General features: G+C 52.4%; 1 protein-coding gene across 5 annotated transcripts in view; it reads right to left on the reverse strand.

Annotated features, from left to right (window-relative positions):
- The window catches only part of SLC46A3 (solute carrier family 46 member 3), a 33788-nt gene extending 15651 nt beyond the window's left edge, over positions 1 to 18137 (reverse strand). Inside the window, exons 1-2 of one of the 5 annotated variants that reach the window (XM_078600998.1) lie at positions 18093 to 18110; positions 14820 to 14884 (exon numbers count right to left, since the gene is read on the reverse strand). The gene's annotated coding sequence lies outside the window, so the exon portion shown is untranslated. Of the gene's footprint in view, positions 1 to 14819; positions 14885 to 16301; positions 16441 to 16591; positions 16682 to 18092 lie in introns of those variants that run through there. The other 4 variants (XM_078600996.1, XM_078600997.1, XM_078600999.1 and 1 more) reach the window with 4 other exon arrangements.
- Between the last annotated feature and the right edge of the window lie 243 nt (positions 18138 to 18380).

The raw sequence follows: 18380 nt of genomic DNA on the forward strand, positions 1-18380 counted from the left end.
CGACTCGTTCGTTGTGTCTGTCAGAACACTGAGGGCTCAGTTCACCATCGGTCATTTTCAAAAATAGAAACAAATCAATTTTCGATAATGCCATGCTCTGAACTTACAAAAGCTGGTGCTGCGAGATGGCCAGGAGATGGCAGTGCTGAGTGTTACACCCTCACGTGTGTAGAGGTGTAATTGTGTATGGGAGCGGATGGCAAACAAACACAAGGGGCGTGGTTAGGGCCGTACACATAAGAGGTGGCCACACCGACGTCCGCACCTGCATCCCCCACGGGCCCCTCCCGGGGGGGCCGCGGACTATAAGAGGGGGTGAGCCGGAGGGCTCGAGGTCGAGGTATCAGCTTTAACCAGCGAAGACGGAAGACCAGCTAGAATAGGCCCCGGAGCTCCCCTGGCTCGCTGTCCTTATAAGGGCCGACCAGGGCAAGCCGGTGGCGTGGCCCCGAGAGCCCAGACTGACGAGCAGGTCTGGGAACTCAGGGGGTCGGATCCCAGCTTGACCAGGGCTGGGACAGGTAGCCTCCCCTAGCTCCCTAGTGGAGGACTTGGGCTTAGGTTAGCGGGGCTTAGATGTTGTGTCTCCCTGTTAGCCGAGTAAGGGGACGTTACCCCTTAGGTCCTGTGTATACTCGCTAACTGTATACAAGTTGTGTTAATAAATAAGTGTGCCTCCGATCCCGTCGTCAAGCCTCCTGAGTAATTACTACATCTGGTGTCAGAAGTAAAACGTCCAAAGATGGACACACGAGGGACGACACGTACCAGGGAGTCGGAGAAGGAGGACACCGCGGCCGAATCACCACCAGAGATGGCCGAGGTCGGATCGGAGCAGCCGGGGCCGAGTACACCCGCGCCGCTACGACAGGAGGGGGGGGATGCGTCGGCCGAGGGACTTCGGCTGGCTCACTCCCGCCTGGCGGAGCTGCTCTACGCCGCGGCCGCCGTGTTGGAGGAGATTACGCGGCTGGGAGCTGGAGGGGCTGCGCGGGAAGACGGCAGCAGCCGACGCACGCCGGCATTTCCCGCCACCCCGACGCGGCTCGCGGTTAAATTTCCCGCCATCACTACAGTGCGAGCAGAGGGCGGGGCCGGCCTGCGTCAGGTGACTGATGAGGGCCAAGCACGAGCCGTGACATCATCAACGCCGGCCAGCGCGTCAACAACGGAGCGACCGGCGATGCCATGCTCACAGCCCGCCCACACTGTAACGTCGGCTGGGAACGAGGGAGCGAGATCCGCAGCCACGGACGTCGCCTTACAACAGCGACTGCCGCCTCTCAAGGAGTTCGTGGGAGCGGCTGGAGATTGGGGCGGCTTCAAAAGGCGGTTCATCGCTCATCAAGAGATGGCGAACTGGACGGACGCCGAGGCACTATGCGCGCTGCCGGCGATGCTGGACGACGACGCCCTGGCTACCCTCACCTCGGCGCCTAAGGAAAAGCGCGCCACGCTGCACCTGGCGCTGCAGCTGCTGTCAGCCGTCTATGGGCCGCCTTCGGACTGCAGGCAGCTGTTCCACGATCGGCATCGGGGCGCCAACGAATCGCCCCTGGCCTTCCGAACGGCTCTCCTGGCCCTGGCAAAGGCAGCTTTCCCGCGGATGGACGAGGAGGGAGTGGACGCCATGGTGGCTGAAAAGCTGCTGCTACTCGCCGATGAGCTGGACATCGCCGTCTTGGCTCAAGACGACGGAGAGATGTCGTCCCTGCTGGTCGCGCGCCACATCCACGGGGGCTTGCGGTCCCTGCGTCGCAAGGCTGCCAAGGGGGTGGCCGGCCATGCCATGGCGGCCACCGCCCTCCCATCAGAGGAGGTCTGCGGGGTGGAGCGGCGGGGGGAATGGAGATCGGCGGCACCGCAGGCTCGGAATGGACCGAGCCGCCAGGAGCAGCCCAGGCCATCTGGGGCGCTCACACGCTGCTACAACTGTGGCCTGCAAGGCCACGTTGCGTCAGGATGCCGGGCTCCCCGTCAGCGCGGAGCGACACCTCGTCAGGACGCCACGCCGTCTCCACCCAAGCTCCAGCAGAGAAATACGGCGAGTCGTGGCACCTCACACGTTTGGCCCATGCACACATCCGACACACACTCACGCGCTCAACTGAACAGGGTTCGAAAATCGCCGCCCATCGCGCGCGATTGTTCTGAAATGCGGCGAGCGCTCCAACCGGGTCAGTGGTCGGAGCTCGCCCATCGTGTCGTTGCTGCGTCGGCGGGATCATCGGTTGTGGTCGGTCATATTGATGGGGTAGAGGTGCGGATTTTAATTGACACAGGGGCATCGGCGACCATTATATCTGATTTGATTTATAACATCCTTCCCGTTCAAAGTCGTCCCTTGCTCCCTGTTGACGTGCCATGCTATGCTGCTAACGGGGGCTCGCTGGGCATTATTGGGCAAATCCGCGCCAAAATTTGCATTGGAGACATTAAATTATCCGGGCCTGTTTTGGTTTCCTCCTCACTCGCCGTTCCGTGCCTGTTGGGGACGGATTTCTTGGCCAAAATGCCCATCCGTATCTTGATTGACCAGGGGTGCATCGAGCTCCCATCGGGCCGACGTGTTACATTTTTGTCTTCCCCCACCACGGAGCGTCGGGCGTTTGCCACCGTGCAGGCGCTCGTGACAAAAACTGTGCGCGTACCCCCGGGGGCTCAGATGCTCGTCCCTCTTAGGTTGCGTCGGCCGTTTGCTAAAGGGGTTGCGGATCGGGGGGTCTTGTTGGGACCATCTCGGGCCGGGGTCAATGGACCCGATTTGCTAGCGGCTCAGACCATGGTGAAAGGGGATGGGGACCCCTTCATTGCAGTCCTTAATGTAGGATCGCGAACGGCCGTGGTTCCTCAAGGGACCGTGCTTGCACACGCAACGCCGGCGCCCTATGAGGAACCACTCGTGGGTCAGGTAACCACCGATCCTCCGTCGCGACCGCATTCGGACTGTGATGACGGATGGCTGGATGCACTTTGCGCGGGATCTGTGGATCTGTCCGACACGCAGCGTGCGCAGCTGCGAGTTCTCCTGAAAGAATTTGCCGACGTTTTTAGTAAACACAAATTTGATATTGGTTGTACTAAATTGCTGCGACACCATATTGACACGGGTGACAGCGCGCCAATCCGCCAAAATCCCTTTCGGCTCAGTCCCGCCGAAAAGGATCATGTCAAATCGGCTGTTGATGACATGCTAGCCGCCGATATCATTTCCCCTTCCAACAGCCCGTGGGGCGCACCGATCGTTTTGGTGAAAAAACACGACGGCTCACTGCGGTTTTGTGTCGACTTTCGGCGATTGAACAAAATTTCTGTGGCAGATGCGTACCCGCTTCCTCGAATGGATGAGTCGCTCGATGCCTTGGCGGGGGCGCGATTCTTTTCCACCCTCGATTTACTATCTGGATTCTGGCAGCTTCCTCTGGATGACGAATCAAAACCTAAAACTGCTTTTCGGACACCGCAAGGTCTCTTCCAATTTAACCGCTTGCCGATGGGCTTACATTCTGCGCCGGCAACTTTTCAGCGGTTAATGGAACTGGTCTTGGCAGGCTTACAATGGGATTCGTGTTTAATTTACTTGGACGATGTCATCGTCTTTAGCAAATCCTTCGAGGAACACCTCCAGAGGCTGCGTGCTGTTTTTCTCAAAATGCGGGCTGCCAATTTAAAATTTAAACCGCAGAAGTGCCATTTGCTCCGCGAATCGGTGCGGTATTTGGGTCACATTGTTGGGCGCTCGGGGATATCCACTGATCCCGCCAAAACGGAATGCGTCAGCTCCTGGCCGACTCCCACCTCGGTGGGAGAGGTCAGGAGTTTCATTGGGTTCGCGTCGTACTATCGACGGTTTGTGGCTGACTTCGCTACGATCACGAAACCATTGCATGCCTTGACGTCCAAGGGAGTCAGGTTTCATTGGGGGCTGGAGGAGGAGGCTGCTTTTCACGCCCTCCGGAATGCCCTGGTGGGGGCTCCGCCGTTGAATTACCCCGACTTCTCACAACCCTTCTTGCTCGATACAGATGCAAGTAACACGGGCATCGGGGGCGTGCTGTCCCAACTCATTGGGGGCGTAGAGCATGTGGTGGCTTACGGTAGTCGGGTACTGTCTCCAGCGGAACAACGGTACTGCGTTACCCGTCGGGAATTATTGGCAATTGTTTATTTCATTCAGCAGTACCGCCCATATCTGTACGGTCGGCGTTTCACCGTCCGTACAGATCATGCGGCCCTACAGTACGCTCTGCGGGTTCAACAACCATCGGGCCAGTTGTCTCGATGGTTGGAGATTCTCCAGGACTACGACTTTGTCACCACATATCGTAAGGGCGTCCGCCACACGAACGCTGACGCCCTGTCACGGTTGCCACCCACTTCGGAGTGCGCTTGCCTCCTGGGTTCGGGGCGTTGTAGGCCCCCGAACGTCACCACCGATTCGGTCCTCGTGGCCGCCGCCGATGCGCCTTTGGCTTCGGGTCCTATCGAGCAAGAAGGGAGGGATTCGTTGCTGGGGTTGTCGGTCGCGGAATGGGGACGCCTCCAAATGGAGGACACCTCCCTCCTCGCTCTGCGCCGTCGCGCAGGGGGGGTTGGGCAGGGGGTGGCGAACATTGACTCGTGGGGGTTGTTCCAGGGTCTTTTGATGCACTGGGACGGAAAAACCCGCCGCCAGCAGCTCGTGGTGCCTGCAGCATTGAGGGGTAAGGTGGTATGGGCTGTTCATGAGCGGCTTCTGCACTTGGGGGTTCACAAGACCTTTGCCACGCTCCAGCTCGATTTCTTCTGGCCGGGCATGGCAAAGGACGTGGGGGATCTCCTGGGGTCGTGCACGCAATGCGCGCAGCGAAAGCCACCAGCTAGGGGGTCCAACCCTCCGCTGCAGTCCATAAAGGTTTCCCGGGTTAACGAGCTCGTTGCGCTAGACATACTCGGGCCATTTCCCGCTACACCCAGGGGGAATAGGTATTTATTGACAGGGGTCGAATACTTCACGAGATGGCCTATGGCCTGGCCCCTGGCCAACCAGTCGGCAGCAGCCATCGCGGAGGCCTTTGTCCAGGGCTATGTCCTCGACAAAGGTGCTCCGGAACGGCTGCTTACTGACCAGGGTAAGAATTTTTCGGGAAAACTCCTCCGCGAGGTGTGCGACCTCTTGGGTACGGAGAAAATTCGGACCTCCCCGTATCACCCTCAAACTGACGGGATGGTGGAACGGCTACATCGGACCATCACGTCTATGCTGTCCCAACAGGTGTCCGAATCCCAGACAGATTGGGACCTTCGCATAGCCGGTGTGTTGCAGGCCTACAGGATGGCTCCCCATGCGGCCACCGGATTTTCCCCTTTCTTTTTAATGTATGGCCGCGAGGCTAACCCCCCTGTGATGACCCAGCTGAAGCTCGCGGCGCCTCAGGCGAAGTCTACCTTGTCCGAACACGTTAAATTTAACATCAGCAAATTGTCTGAGGCGCGGGAAGCGGCCGTGCAAAATTCTGAACTCCGCCAGAAGGCGAACGAGAGGCTTCGGCTGGGGCGGGTACATGTGTTCAAATGGAAACCAGGGGACAGGGCATGGTTGCACTGTCCCCAGGTGCCACTGGCAACCTCGTCAAAGTTGGTACGGCCGTGGCGGGGGCCAGTGGAGGTCGTACAGGTCTTACGGCCGCAATGTGTTCGCGTCAAATGGGGGAGGCGTCGGTGGTACGTGCACCCCTCAAGGTTGAAACCGTTCATTGCGCCGGCCCGTGGTTCACACACACACACGCATGGCCAAACGTGTGAGGGGTCCGCCGACTCCCCGACGTCGCTGCTCTCGCCTAACATGACATCAACTGTTCCATCTCCAGAGGCAACAGGAGTGACGGGTCCACGCCCGCCAACCCCTCCCGGAGGGGTCGGGGGTCACTCGGCAGCGACGCCAGACTCTCTTGCACCCGGACCGTCACCAACCACCATTGAGCGTGCCGGGTCGAGCCCTTGTGACGGGCCCGCCGCGAGAACGCGCGCCAAAACGCGCAGACTATTGTGAGGTCGGCCGTTGGGGGGCCCTTGCGGACAGTGGGGGAGGGGCATCCGGAGCGCGTGTATATATGTTGGGTTTGCGGAATGGGGTATTTATTCGGGAGGGTGCGCCGGGTTATTTTTTTTTCTCTTTCTTCTTCTACCTGTTCCTGTTGTTGTTGTTGTTATGACTGTTATCGTTCTTGTTAAATTTACGCGAGGCACACACGGTTTTGGGGAGGCATGCACCTTTATTCTGGTTTTGTTGCAGCCGGGGACGGCTGCGAGCTGTACAGGGGGGGGTGATGTAGAGGTGTAATTGTGTATGGGAGCGGATGGCAAACAAACACAAGGGGCGTGGTTAGGGCCGTACACATAAGAGGTGGCCACACCGACGTCCGCACCTGCATCCCCCACGGGCCCCTCCCGGGGGGGCCGCGGACTATAAGAGGGGGTGAGCCGGAGGGCTCGAGGTCGAGGTATCAGCTTTAACCAGCGAAGACGGAAGACCAGCTAGAATAGGCCCCGGAGCTCCCCTGGCTCGCTGTCCTTATAAGGGCCGACCAGGGCAAGCCGGTGGCGTGGCCCCGAGAGCCCAGACTGACGAGCAGGTCTGGGAACTCAGGGGGTCGGATCCCAGCTTGACCAGGGCTGGGACAGGTAGCCTCCCCTAGCTCCCTAGTGGAGGACTTGGGCTTAGGTTAGCGGGGCTTAGATGTTGTGTCTCCCTGTTAGCCGAGTAAGGGGACGTTACCCCTTAGGTCCTGTGTATACTCGCTAACTGTATACAAGTTGTGTTAATAAATAAGTGTGCCTCCGATCCCGTCGTCAAGCCTCCTGAGTAATTACTACACGTGCATGGGATTTATTCAGATACCTGGTATTCCTAGCACTAGCAACTCATTAATGGAATTGGCAATTTGCAACAATTAATCCTGCTGTTATGGAGTGACTCGTGCAGCCAGCTATGGCTGCAAAGTTTGGTCGTACATGTTATGTATATCGTTTATTCTTAAATTTGAATCACAGTTCCTATGATCACTGTTACATTGTTTTTATAGCTTTAGTTAGGTGATTTAGAAAACGTTTTGGTTTAGCCATGTTTGTTTGTTGTAGTACAGAGTTAGCCTGATAACGTTAATCAAAATTGTCTTATGGTTGTTATTGTTTGACTTGCATCCCACTGGAATTTTGCACACAGCGTTGAGATGCGGTGCTTTTTCTGGAAGACCTCGCTGTTTTTTCCTGGATTTTTATCTTGCGTGTAGTCACTTCAAGATGTTTCTTGTTCATGTTTTTGTTTGTTGCGGTTGCACCCGAGTCAAGAGCCGCATGGCTCACAGGTTTATACTTCATAAATGAAACTGAATCAATCTCCCGTACAGGAGCTGATTTCATCACATTATGAGGGGGACGGGGGCATTATACATTGATGTAGATCAATATTAAACACTGTAAAGCAGGTCATGCTGTATGGTGCTGTGATCACTTCTTTGAGATGCCATGCTTCGTCGGGCAATGGGGAAGCTTTCATAATAAACTTTAGTCACATGGCTGCTTAAAATAAAATCGGCCGAAAACACACTTTCCTGCCAAAACTTTCAATCGTTTTACTCGGCAGTAAACCACAGACTCCCCAAACTTCAGTCAGCAGAATTTTTATTTCCGCGCCTGATGACTGTTGTGTAATCCCCAGAGAATGGTAGCACATACATGGGTTGTTAGGTATTGTAATTATAACCCAATGCTCCTGAGAATTCACCGAACATTTTACCCCAGGAACATTGGGTGTGGTCTTTAATCCACTAACAATGAAATTCAGATTCGGAGACTTGAATCCAATCCACAAGTTGTGAAACAAAATGCCCACGTATTCAGCAAATAACTTTTATGGCACTCAACTGATTTTTTTTTTAAATCGTAATCCAAGCCCTCATTAAAGTTATTGTTTTCTTTGTGTGAGTTTGTGAATAGGTGGCACATTAAGGGTCTGACGATGCATCGATTGAATGTTCATTCTTAAGATGGCGCAACAATTCGTGTGATAGAATCCGTGTCTGGAGAAAAGCCTCCCCACACCATGTCAGTCACAGAGATTGCGTCAGTCACAGAGACCATACTTCACTACTCTGGTCAGTGCTGGCTGAGGGGGGGTGGAGATGGGTGGACCCAGGACTGGTTTGAGGGTCAGACATCACTCTCTACAGATGACATTCACCGTGGCCAGGAATCTAACTCAGGTTACCGGCTTCAAACCACTACGCCACCCACGCTATTTGCATTACAAAGCTGACTATTACGTGAAACCCGTCCTCCCGGTCAAGACTGCTTCTAAGAAGAACACTGCACGCTCAGCGAACGCGGCGGTGTTTGTTATCCAATTCCCATACAGTACTCCAGCTGTAAACACAAATGAGTCTGTGCACCAGATGCACCCCACCCCACTCCACTCGTATTTGCCAAGTGCCACCTCAGCTCAGGCACGCGGACGATGTGTTTACAAAGACGCCTCTCGTGCAATGAAATGGCAACGCGCATCGGTACGTGTACAGCGAGCGTGGTGTTGATCCAATACCGGGCGACAGCCTACTCACGCCGTGTGGATAGTCATGGTTAAATTGATCATACTTCACCACACTGGTGGGTACAGGTTGGTAACTAAACTAAAACCTTTTATATTCCACTAGATAAGGCCCACTGAGTTATACAGCTCTTTTTCAGAAGCGACCTGGCCACAAATAATAGCTCAATGAAGTGACTTGTCACGTGAAAGTGTATAGCAGCCAAATACTCTAAACCGCATGAATCTAAGTGTGGAGGGAAAAACCGGAGGACCCCGAGAACAATCCACACGACCACGGGGAGAACATTCAAACTCCAAATATGCAGGCGCCAGGGTTGGGATCAACCCCACGATCTCTTGTATACCAGGCAGAGGTCGCAAACGGGTTTTGATTCCTTACCCGTACACGGCAGCACCAGGGTCAAAAACGGGTACCCGTACCTGTACCCTAGCCGATACCCGGCTACCCGTACCCGGCCGGGTATCGGGTAGGGTACGGGTATCAGGTACCCGATTGCGACCTCTGGGATGAAGCCATGTTGCAGGCGCGGGTGGGTTGATTCTAGGAACTTGAATTGTGAGAAGAGACAAGACGTTGGGAAATGAGTGACAAACGGTTACTCAGCAGTGACTCACGGCCTACCCGTACCCGTACCCGGCCGCACCAGGGTCGCAAACGGGTACCCGCACCCATACCCGGCCGGGTACGGGTAGCTGGATATCGGGTAGGGTACGGGTATCGGGTACCCGGTTGCGACCTCTGATACCAGGCGAGGAAGTTATCTCGTCACCGTGGTGGTCAAGGTGTCTTGTGGAGACACGGCGGCAAAAGATGTACAGGGCAGCACTGCCCTCTAATGCCCACCACGTAGCCCCAAAACCTACAACACCTGTTATTACGGATGATATTTCCATCACCCAAGCACCACCCAGGCTTAAGCTCTGCTTAAGCTTCTAAGATCAGGTGATTTGGTAACAAGCTACACACCGCTAAAACACAAAGATTTTTTAAAATACATTTTGAAATAATGTCTTATTTACCCAGAAAAGCCACACTAAGTGCAAAATGTATTTATGAGGGAGAGTCCTTGGATTGAGATGTTTGGCCAACGCCAGTGACTGCGTTAGTAGTTTTTATTTTTTAATCCGATGCGATGGGACAGGTTTAACCCCTTGACACGCTGCTCGTCGGCAGTGAGTGTGTGGATTTTGTATGTTCTCCCCCCCGTTCTGCATGGGTCTTCCTCAAGTGCACTGTCTTCCCGATGGTCACTCCTGACGGTCACTGGCGAGACGGTGGCGCACTTGACCGTGACGCTGTACCTGAGGAAACCCCCATGCAGAGCAGGGGGCAGAACACACAAACTCCACACACTCACTCACTCACACTCCAAAGAGAAAGAAAGCCCTTCAACCTCCAAAACACTGTTGGGGCAAATGTTAACAAACACGGGCAAGGGCACAACACTCTGTCTTCGTACAGAAGGAAAAGGATGACGATTAGTCCACCTGCTGCACTGGCTTCTCCTGGCGAGCCAGGATATGGATGCAGCCCTGCATTATTTCAAGGGGGGGGGGTTCCACGGCCTTTGTGCGACCCACCAACCCTTGTTGCCTCCAGAGTGCTGGATTACATGCTTGCATAGCCACCACAGCTTGGCTAAATTCTAAAACCAAAGTGCAATCTGTGCAAGAAAATATGTGACGGTAAACTGGACTTCAGTCATGCGTACAGAAGTTGGGTTTCGTGAATAGAGGTCAGAATAACACGGGGAGGAAGCAGTAATATATAATTTATAAGAATCATTATTGCCATCAAAGGCCACGGAGATTGCAAGTCCCTAGGGAATATTGCATTAACAAGTGCATGGACATAGCTGATTAGTTAATCTACTGCTTGGGTGAGGGCCTCCCCTCGATGTGCATGCAGTGAATGTTATTTGACCATACTTCACCATTCTGGGCAAGTATGGAGTGGTAAAGGTGGGGAGAATGCAAAACAACAATGTACGTTGAACTTCATTCGCACCGTACGTCGTCAAACGTGCTAATCGGATGTGCGGGATGGATTTTGCTTCACAGGTACACCAGTGACAAAATCGAATTTATACAGGAGAATACCAAACACGTCCCAATGAGAATAGGGGGGGGGGGGCAGCAAAACAAGACGGCGGTGGTGCGGTTGGGGAGCGGAAATGAGGATATTAACCCAGAGAGACAGGAAGGAGGCGACATGTGGAAGGGAAAGAGAGAGAGAGAGGCATGGCTAAAAATGAAACTAAAAGACCAGGGCCAAAATGAGTCCAAGAAGTGCTTATGAAACCGTGGTCTAGTGCCAGGGCAGCTGGGGCAGCCAAGGGATCAGAGCAAATGAAATGCATGGCACCCATTAAGGGCGATTTGGCCTACGACCGAATGACCGTTAAGCCAAGCAGGGTTGAGCCCAATTCGTGCTCGGCTTGGGAGACTGTCAGGGAAAACCAGGAATTGTCGGCTTGGGCTCCGATGTGGTCTGGAGATGGTAATACCGCAATGGATTATAGACTCTAATTGTGCCCACTCAGGTTTGTGGTGGGTTTTTTCTCCAGGCACTCTGGTTTCCTTCCGCTTGTCAAGCAATCATTCGTCGAATTGTGCAATTTTTTTTCTGAAGTTCGTCGAATTGGCCAATTCGACGAACTTCAGAAAAAAAAGGCGGTGAGAATAAATAAGGCTTTTCTGGGTAAAATTGCAGGCGCTGTTATCTTGTGACGTGTTGTGCTGTGGCAACGCGAGGCTGCAGCCCTGCAATTGCGTGTTCACTCCACTGCTGGCAGAAGGGCCTCCGACAGGGGCGAGCTCTGGAGAACCGCTCCAGACTCTATAGGGTTTTTGGCCTACCCCCTTTCCGCGTTGTCCAGACGTTTGGGAAGAGGTGCCAGTTCTCCCACACTGCACCCCATCACAACCGACCTGACGATTGACCCCGCCTGCGGCGTCGCCCATTGACACTGCTGGGTGGACAGAGGCAGAGGGGGAGATCGAATCGAACTGATGACCGCTGATTAGCACGGTCAGCTACGTACGGTGCAAAAGAAGTTCAACATGCGTACGAACTATGGATTGCAAGTCCAGTGCGCTGACCATTACACCCCAGCATCCCTTACGTTGTGCATCGAAGCATAAATTAGAGCGTTCGCGCCGTACACACCAACAATAGGACACACCACTGCTCACAGCAATAAAATGAGACCCAAACTAAGAGTCAAGATTTTGCATTCGACATGCTTGCCCTATAATTTCTTTGCGAATGCAATTTCATAGCTGTGATCAAGGGGGCAATCGAATGTCGTCATACAGTAAACCGCTGCAGCCTGCGCTTCTTCAAACGAAGGAGGAACAGGCAAAACTACATATAGCTCTCTCATGAAGCCGTCTCGTTGTGACTAGCAGAACTCGACATTGGCATTTATCTCCTGAAAACATCGACACGCACAAGAGTAGAATCAACCAATGTGATTTATGTACATCCCTTTGTCAATCCACTACTGGATGGAGCCCTCTCAGTTGAATGGGGATGCTTGACCATATTTCACGAGGCTGGTCAGTGCGGGTTAAAGGGCAGGGGGTGGTGGTGATGACTCGGGACCTCAGGTCGCCAGGTTCATAGTGCAGTGCAATAACCACGACGTCACCTCTAACCCCACATTCCTTACAAAATGTCCACCATGAGAGACAAATTAGTCATAAATGTTAGAAGACAAGTTATATATATATCCAGCAGTGGAGTTGTGGAACAATTCCATTTCCCGACAATTCCAGGACTTGTAGCCGTTCAGTCTCACACATTGATTTGTGATTCAATGACACGTGGCGTTATGTGTACATTACGGCCCTTTATCAGTCGAGTTCTGGGTGAAGGCCTTCCGATACCTTATAAGCCTACAGGTTTGTATGACCCTACTTCACCAAGGGGGTCATGGCCAGGACCGACTCAGATAGCACTCGCCACCGATGCGTTGTCCGTGGCCCATAATTGAACCTAGGTTGCTGCACTAACCACAGCGCCACCGCTCTGCCCAAATGATGTGCGAATAGAAAAATTAAAAACCTCTATTCTCACAGGCGCCATTTGCCGCGTGTATTTGGCGATTTTGAGCGACGGGCCGACTTTTCGCCACTACACACTGCCGTTGTCAGCGCTGGAGAAGTTTTCACAGGCGCCTCTGTGGACTGTCACTCGCACGGCTGCCCTCGTAGACATGCGAATGTGGCGTTACTGTCTTCGTGACGCTGCTCAGCACGTTTTCTTAAATCCAGCTTAGCCATTTTCCATTCCCGAGCCTCGTAGGGCAATGTGCAGAAACTCCACGAATGAAAAATTTACCGTACATGTCTTGAAACATGGAAGAAAATGTTTGTTAAGATGTGCTTTTTTATAAATATAAACATGAGATATCAACGTAAATGTCTCATAACATCAATGCACATTTTCTATCAATGTAGTGGACATATAATGATCATCCATAATCGGTTCACTGCTGGATGAAGGCCTCTCCAAAGCCTAACGACATCTCTCACGATCCTGAAAATGTAACAATCCATCTGGCTCCTGCGCAGGAGCTGATTCTATCACTCCATCTCCATCGCTGACATCATCTCGGCCAGCGGGTTCTATCCTTTGGCTGCCACTCCATCATTCGTCTCAATCATCAGCCATCATCCAACCTAGAGACGTGTTCTGCCCTGAGGCCACTGGGTGTCTAATCCACGCAGTCCTTAATCCATCTGTCCTTTAATAATATTGCAGCCAGTAACCATGATATATTGGACTGTATCAGAAACACTTTTTTTTTAAAAAGAATGTATTATGTAAATTGTGAATAGAGTAAGAGACAAATGTCGTTTCACCAGGTCAAATAAAATAACATGTTTGTTCATCAGCTTGCGAATCGGTCTCTAGTTTCCATGAATACAAATACAAATTCCGCTGTTAATCCTTGGGCCGCAACCCAGTGAGGAATGGATCGTTCCAACCAAGATGCCAACGTTGACCCAACGTTGATCCAACGTTGGCATGTTTACAATGCTTGGAAGGCCCATGTAGGCATCGACTGTTGGACCTTATCGTATTTCTTTGAGTGAATTAGAGATCCGTACAGAGATAGATACATTTAGATAGACATTAGTTCGTACTGATGACACACATTTCACCCCTGTTATACAAGCGACTACATAAACAGTCAAAGATCCCCGTATAGCCTCATTAGCCTGCACAGACTGGCGGGGCAAGTGCTGTTAGCGAGCACCTATGAAGGCCGGCACGGCACACGAGGGGGTGGGTGGCCAGCACCACGCCAGGCCGCCTTTGTCTCCCCAGTGGCGACGAATTTACACACTGCACCAGGGACTTATTTGAGGCCGAGTCGACCTAGTGGAGGCCCAGGACAGGTTCAGATAATCGTCACTCGTGTTGGCCGTGAGCGGGAATCGAACTCGGGTCGTCGCCGGGTCCATAGCGCAGCGCCGCGCTAATCGCTCCACTACCGCGCCCCACAACAGCGTGTCTGTACACACAATGGTGTACAGACACGATGGTGTACACACACACTCGCATGCTCCCACGTCTCTCAGCTTTCCTCCTTCTGATCTTTAAACCACAACCCGCATCCACCAGCGTGGAGAAGTTTCGATCAAACAATCCCCGCGATTGACACGGACGGCGCGCGGTAGCCCTCATTCGGCAGCGCACCGACAGAAGCGCTTACTCCAGATACTGTACCAGGTAATTGCGAATTGACGTCAGGATTTTACCTAACAAGCTGGCAATCGGGGTGTCAAATCCCTTCGGGGCGAACGTTGACGCGTTTAAACGCTGCGGTTACGTAAGGTGATGCACGTGCGTTACGTCTGCGTCTGTGTGTGTGTACCGCGGAGGTGTGGTCTGTCTGATCGAGACGCGTATGGGTCGTCACGACGACAACTTTTGTGTTCCAGTGAGCGAGATGCAACACGCATGAAAACAAGAGTGGGTAAAAGGGGCTTTAGGAACAACAACTAAACGCGATAACTCACAATGCGTGGTTGTTTTGATACACAGTATAACCTCACCTGAAATGTAATTAAATTGACAATCTGATATTGAATGATGGAAAAGGACTTATTTACCCTTCATGGCTTAAATACCAGTGTTAGCATGTTCCAGACAGACACCAATTACAAAGGCATCGAGTCTGCATTAACCACACATGCCTGTGGTTTAAAGGGGTCCCACCTATACTCGATCCTGTCGAGAGATGTATTGCACCGGTCCTGTGGCCACCCACCCTCCTCCAATCCCTGCACCAACATAGACAGACGAGAGTGGTGAAGTATGGTCAAATAGATGTCGAGATGTAATATCAAAGCTGTGATTGCGATAATTGTGTGGGGCTGGTGGAGGGTGGGTGTAGTCTGCCACCAAATACGTAATGGAGCAACAAGTGAAGAGTTATATTCTTGGTTCTTTTGGTAAAGTCACGTAGAAGGGAAATAATAAAATAATAAAAATAAAACATTAGTAAAAATAAATATTTGTATGTCATATTTATTATTTCCCTTCTACGTGACTTTACCGAAAGAACAAGAATATGAATCCCTGCAGTCACGAAAGCTTTTTATCGAAATTTAAAGTGTACAGTTAGTTGATGGGTGGATTCGATAATTGTGAATTGACCGAGGATGGTGGAACTGGTTGAGGATATTTAATGACAGAGCAGGGCACGGGGTAGGCAGGGAGTCTTCTAACGCTACAGGAGTCGCTGCATGAGTTGCTGCATGAGTGTTTGCAGCTTACAGTGGTCGAAATAACGAGTAGTCTACAATCTCGACGTGGCGAAGTTCGTTTGAGAAACGACACCCATGTCCGACACGGTACGGGGAAGTTCTTCATCCAGAAATGCAGTCGCAAAGAGATGTGGGTGTACGTGGATTTAAAATTGCACGCAACGCGTCATGCACGGGCCTGCATTGTGAAGACTGGTAACGAGACGTCTCTCTGTGTGTTTGAAACGTCGTGAGTAATTTGATTTAATTATTTTCTATTTATTATTTTAATTTTAAATTGTATTAAATTTTTTTTATTGTATTTTCTATCTACGTGACTTTACCGAAAGAACCAAGAATATGAATTCCTGCAGTCACGAAAGTTATAAGTCAAAATTAGTTCCATACCTATCAAACCCTTGTCACTGCCCTACCTTATTTACAGACCAATTCAGATCTTATTGGTCACCCCGTGCCCCTTACACATCTCAACGTTCAAACAAAGTCCCATCACATAGGATAAACACACAAATCGATAAAAAAAGGTTTTTCCCGTATTGAAAACGGCTGTACGCCGTATGGACCTGAAAACTAAAATTCCCTTTCCAAGTATGCGGGATAAACCGTGTGGTTTGACAGTCGGTGCTCGCTAACAGCACTTGCCCCAACACTCTGTAGAGGCTACACGGGGGTGGGGTGGGGTGGAACCTTTGTCTTTTGGTTCAGCGAGCGTCCACTCTTTGTTTGGAACCTCGTTTGTTTACAATCAAACCGCGTTCGCATGAATAAAACAACAAAGACAAAGACCCCCCGTATAGCCTGTAACAGACTGTTGGGGCAAGTGCTGTTAGCGAGCACCTATGTAGGCCGGCACGGCACACAAAGGGGTGGGTGACCAACACCACGCCCGGCCGCGTTTGTCTCCCCGCTGACGAATGTTTACACATCGTACCAGGTACTCATTTTGAGGCTGAGTCGACCTAGGGGAGGCCCAGGAACCGGTTCTGATAATCGTCACCGGTGGTTGTTGGCCGTGAAGCGGGAAATCGAACCCGGGTCGCCGAATTCGTTGCGCCGCGTAGCGCTAACCGCTGCACCACCGCTCCACACGAACAAAGAACACGCACACACACAAAGAACACACACACACGCACGCACACACACACACACGCACTATCCTTCAGCCATGATCAATCCACCGCTGAATGAAGGCATGTGTGTGTGTGCAATCTAGGATCGTACAAGCCACGTGCAGATGGAGCCTGCGCAATGATGATGATGACGATGATGACCCCCCAGATGATGATCACCGGCGATACTGTTGAGTCTGCGACAATCACTCCCTCCACTCCTGCTGATGATCGATCCGAGTCGATGCCGGAGTCAGCCGATCGATTGCGGTCGTGATGACAGCCGCGCACAATGGTAACGATGAAATACAACTCAGGATCTTCCCCGTATAGCGTGGACAGAAGTGCTGTGAGCGAGTAGCACCTATGAAGTAGGGGGGGGGGGGGGTGACCAGCACCACACCACGCCCGGCCGCCTTTGTCTCCCCAGTGGCGATGTTTCCTCGATCTGGACAAGGAGCGGTTCAGAGATGATCGTTACCGGTGTTGGCCGTGTGCGGGGATTGAACTCGTGCCACCGCGGCCCGCCGATCGCCACGACACCACCGCTCCCCCGACACAAACACTCACTCACAACACACACAACACTTACACACTACTCACACACAACACACACACTCACACACAACACACACACTCACACACAACACACACCACACACACTCACACACAACACACACACTCACACACAACACACACTCACACACAACACACACTCACACACACTCACACACAACACACACTCGCACACAACACACACCACACACTACTCACACACAACACACTCACATACCACTTACACACACCACTTACACACAACACACAACACTCACACACACCACACACAACACAAACGCAACACTCACACACACTAAACACAACACACAAAACACACACAACACTCACACACAACACACACACACCACTTACACAACACTCACACACAACTTACACAACACTCACACACAACACACACACAACACTCACAACACACACACAACACTCACAACACACACTCGCACACAACACACACAGCACACACACAACACACACACACGCACAACACACACATACAACCCTCACACACAACACACGCGCACAACACTCACACACAACACACACGCAGCACACACACACAGCACACACCACACACAACACAACGCACACAGCACACACGCACACAGCACACACCACACACACAACACACACACACACAGCACTTACACAACACTCACACACACACAGCACACACACACAGCACACCACACACACACAGCACTTACACAACACTCACACACAACACACACACAGCACTTACACAACACTCACGCACAACACACACAGCACACACACAGCACAGACACAGCACACCACACACACCACACACACGCAGCACTTACACAACACTCACACACAACACTCACGCACAACACACACGCACAACACACACACACAGCACACACAACACTCACACACAACACACACACAGCACAACACACACAACACACACCACACACCGCACACACTAACAACACACACACACACACCACACACAGCACACACACACACAGCACACACACAGCACACACAGCACACACACACAGCGCCCGTACCTCCAGTCTCGGTTGCTCACGACCCCGGGAATGGTGAAGCACGGCGATGTCACGTGACTTAAACCCCCCCCTTACTCCCCCCCACCACCACAGTCACCACCAAAGACAAAGATCCCCCGCGTAGCCTGCAACATACTGTCGGGGCAAGTGCTGTTAGCGAGCAATTTACATATGAAGGCCGGCACTGCACGGCACACGCCCGGCCGCCTTTGTCTCCCCCCCAGTGGCGATGTTTACACACCGGACCGGGTAACCTATTTAAGGCTGAGTTCACCCAGGGGAGACCCA

This window comes from Lampetra planeri, chromosome 15 (genome assembly GCF_965212315.1).
Source record: "Lampetra planeri chromosome 15, kcLamPlan1.2.h2, whole genome shotgun sequence".
Lineage (NCBI taxonomy): Eukaryota > Metazoa > Chordata > Hyperoartia > Petromyzontiformes > Petromyzontidae > Lampetra > Lampetra planeri.